Genomic DNA, 4,682 nt, shown 5'->3' on the forward strand with positions numbered 1-4,682 from the left:
TGCTGTGTGTGAATTATACAACGGTCCATCATCCAGCGTGTTCACTGACTTGCCAACTGTATAAGATTTAGCAACTTCCTTCAGCAACCACAGCTTCTGTACACAGCCACCTGTGCTGAGCCCAGTGTCATTTGTTGCACCCAGGTCATAGCACATTACGTCTTCCTGAGTTTATGAGCCTTGTTCCTGATCTTTCCGATCTGTTTAATAAACCTTTTCTGTCACTTCTTCCCATCCCCTCACAATTCTGAACTTATGAATAAAATAAGGCGTTAGATCAAATGTTAAACCAAGTGGAAGTATGCTATTCAGCCCAAGGAGTCTGCTCAACCATTCAACAAACTCATGGATGATCTGATTTAGAAATGCCAGTGTTGGACTGGGGTGTACAAAGTTAAAAATCACACAACACCAGGTAATAGTCCAACAGGTTTAATTGGAAGCGCACTAGCTTTCGGAGCGATGCTCCTTTATCAGGTGATAGTCACCTGACTATCACTTGATGAACAATCGTCGCTCCGAAAGCTCGTGCGCTTCCAATTATATCTGTTGGACTATAACCTGGTGTTGGGTGATTTTTAACATAGTTAATCTGATAATCTTGAATTCCTTTCTGCTCACTTAGCTCGACAAAGTTTCATCATCTTTCTGATTAACTTTCTGGCACAGTTTGAATATACCCAACCACGCAGTCTCAACAGCGGTTACTGGAAAATGCCACAGATTCTTTGACCCCTGAGCAAAGAAATTACTCCTCATTTCTGAATTAAATGGGCAATATCTAATTCTGAGATTATGTCCTCTCCTCAGAGCATAGGGCAAGCCACCTGCCCGTATCTACCCTGTCAAGATCCCACGAATATTGAACGTTTATAATTGTTACTATATGATTATAACGTTCCCCTCCTCCTCCTTTGTTTCAAGGATAATAATCCCAGCCTAACCAATCATTCCACGAAGTTCTACTGTATACAGAATTAGCAAAATGTTTGTACGTCTGCGCTGTCCCTTACATGTTTTGAAGGCAGGTGGAGAAATTTCGGCGAGGAAACGGGTTGAAATTTCAGGCGCAGATGGGAATTGGAACTTGAAATCAGAAAGCGATTAGAATCGTATTGACCCACAGAAGGACCAAATACAGCGAAGATAACTCTGACAAATGAGAATCTAAACATATTCGATTGACATTCAATGGCTTCAATGTAACTGAATTCCTCCGTGTAATCATCCTGGGAGCTCGTATTTAGGAGAAATGGAACCTGACCACCCATATAAATAAGTTGACGACAAAAACCTGTCCGCGGGTCGACTTTGTTTGATTATTAACTCAACTCTTGTCTCCGTGAAGCCTACATCGTCTGCAACGCACAAATTTGATGTTTGACAGAACTCTCTCCATTTGCCGAGGTGGGTGCAGCTTCAATACCACTGAAGGAACTGGGCATCCTCCACGACAATGCAGTCACTTTACGGTATATTTTTCAACACCTGAATATTTATTCCTTTAACTGCTAAGGCACAATTGCAGCAGAGTGCAACACATAGAAGATTCCCTTCTGTAAGTCATCCAGGCTTTGTTGACAGAACCTTCAAAGCTCAAAAACTGTACCGACTATAAGGACAAGGTTGAAGATGCACTGAAACTTCACCATTTGCAAATTACCCTCCAAGGCACATACCAGCATGACCTGGAGGGGAATCAATGGTAAATTCATTGTGTAGTGAAGTAGGTTGATGGGCAAAGATTTATACTTCAGCCCTCTATCTTTCTTCTTTCAATTTTTAAAAATGTAGATTATTGCATGGACCAGACTTGTGCTCATTCCTTCAGGTGTTTCCTAAACTGGCGGTTGCTAAAGATCGAATATCATCCACAGTCTGTGGTCAACAATAGAAAATACCCAAAAACCTCTCGATCAACTGATCTCCCTGTCCAACAATCTTCAGGGATCTGTGAATGTCCACTCCAATATCTCTTTGTTACTATACACCACTCAGAATGCTCACTGTTATTGTTACAACTCCCCAAATGCACTACCACTCATTGGTCTGGATTCAATTCCATTCACCATTATATAGATAGACAGAAGGGTTGAGCGGAGAATTGGCTAATGGTGTTCCATTCAAGCAAATGTGAGGTGATGGTTTTGGGAAGTCTAATTCCAGAGCCAAGTATACAGTAAACGGAACAGCCTTGGGTAAACTTGATGAGAAGAGAGATCTGGGAGTTTAGGTTCTTTGTACCCTGAATGTGACTGCACAGGTGGATCGAGTGGTCAAGAAGGCATATGGCATGCTTGCCTTCACCGGATAGGGCATTGAGTATAAGAGCAGGCAAGTCCTGTTAAAATTGTACAGGAGTTTGGTTCGGCTGCATTTAGAATACTCTGTACAGTTCTGGTATCCAAATTACCAAAAGTATGTGGACGTTTAGGAGAGAATGCGGAGAAGGTTTACGCAGATGTTGCCTGGTATGGAAGATGCAAGCTCTGAAGAGAGGTTGAGTAGGTTACTTCTGCTTTCATTAGAAAAAACGAGATTGCTGGGACCTGATTGAGGTCTACAATATCATGAAGGGTACAGAGAGGGTGGCTAAAGATAAGCTTTTTTCCAAGATGAGTAATTCAATAATGAGAGGTCACACGTTCAATGAGAGAGGTGAAATGTTTAAGGGAGATCGACATGGAAAGTACTTTACACAGAGGTTGGCAGGTGCTGGAATGCGTTGCCAGCAGAGGTAGTAGAGGCAGGTATGGTAGATTCATTTCAGGTGCGCCTGGACAGATGCATGAGTCAGTGAGGAGCAGAGGGATACGGATGCTTAGAAATTGGGCGACACGTTTAGGTAGTTGATTTGGACCGGCTGAGGCTTGGCCGTCCAAAGGGCCTGTTCCTGAGCTGCACATTTTCTGTATTCTTTGTTCTTCTTTGTTCACTACACTACCAACTGTGGGTTACAGGTGAAGTAGTGTTACTTCTGCAATCATAATTACTTATGCAAGGTAAATGAACTCACACCAGTGCACAATCGTTTCAAGCGAGAGCTGAGTCAATAAGAATGAAACCTATGTGAAGGAAATATATAATTGTTTTCATATTAGCTAAAATGTGCATAAAGAATGAAAGGTGCCTGCAAACAATGGTAGATGGTACAGACAAATAGATAAGGTGCTGTGAGGGTGAAGGTTAAGCCAGATATGCTTATATAAGCAGTAGTTATAAGCATTTGTTTCCCATTTCTGCAAAAAACAAACAAAAAAGAAACCCAATTAAAACGTCTTAAGGTTCAATATGGTTGTGGTAAGGGAGGAAAAGTCACAGGTGGGGGAAATAGATCGCAGTGAAGGAGGATATACCTAACAGTTGACCACAGCCAGGATGTGGTGAAAAGGCCAAGTAAAACCTGTACTTTGTTATGCACAAGGCCGGATAAGGCAAGAGAGAAACAATAGTAATGGGCAGCGGGTTTGGAGTAGTGAATCCTATGTACTTGCTAAACTCTGCGAGTCTATTTCAGGCACCACGCTTGCAAGCGTATAATAAACATTATGATTGCTTCATATCTTGTCTCGCATGAAATTATTGAAGTGAGTGGGCTTAGTTTCTCACAATTGGGGGATCCTCCGCGATATTCTTCCATCGCCGGGGGGAGAGGTTGGCCCTGGACACTGGGAAGAGGCCTCCCATTCACAATTGAGGAACGGTTTCTTGTCCCGGTTTTGTCTGCTCCCTTGGGTGGCTGGTACGAATGCCACAAGACAGACATCTGAATCAGACAGTGAGAGGAGGTCGATAAAAAATATGGAAAAAAAAGGGACCAGGCAACTCTGTGCACAGACCAACGTCAGAAAACTGACTTTTAAGTATTAACTTGGTGGCCAGGAAAAGGGGTATTTAATCGCTGAGGGACTGGTGAGGGCCCCGAGAAATGGGGGGTCAGCTGAGTAAGTCGAACTGTCACGGAGTAAAGGAAGAAAAAGTCCCTGGTAACATTCCTCCTGAAAGTCCGTTGGGGAGGATGTTGAGGGAATGGACAATTAACACTTGTACAAGGGAAAAAGATAAAATGAAAATGATTGAATATTGTTGTTTAGTATGGACCAAAGAACCAATCCTCCATCCAGCTGTCTTCTGGCCAAAGTATGATTCGGATGAGGATTGGGTTTGTCAGTATTTAGATTTGTATGTGAATAAAAAACAAACTTTTAGTCAAGAAGAGGCGGAATATGTGTCCTGTTGGAAGGGCAGTTTGGGAATGATGGTAGTAAAGCCAAAGGATTCCCCCTCTGCCCCACCCAGTTCCTGGGATCGTTTTTCCTGTTTGCACTCCCGCCCCCCCCCCACTCCCCCCCGTACCATAAAATCAGATAATGTGAAAATGGGGGAGGAGGGGAGACAGACAGACAGGGACAGGGAACGGATGACCCACAAGAGGAGAACGAAGGGGCGGTGGACGGGGATGTTGTTGTTCCCGACCCTCAATCCACAACAAAAGGAAAGGAAGATAAGGTAGACGTAGAGGAGGTCTTTGGAGTATCTAAACGAAAGCCTAAGGGGGAAAAACAAAAACAAAAAGGGGGAAGAATATAGAGTTATCCCCGTTTCGGAGGTACCAGTAGGGGACAAAGGGATTGGATTTTTAAGTGCCCCCTCTCCAGTGGGGAGGTCAGAACATTTAAAAA

This window comes from Chiloscyllium plagiosum, chromosome 8, assembly GCF_004010195.1.
Source record: "Chiloscyllium plagiosum isolate BGI_BamShark_2017 chromosome 8, ASM401019v2, whole genome shotgun sequence".
Taxonomy (NCBI): Eukaryota; Metazoa; Chordata; class Chondrichthyes; order Orectolobiformes; family Hemiscylliidae; genus Chiloscyllium; species Chiloscyllium plagiosum.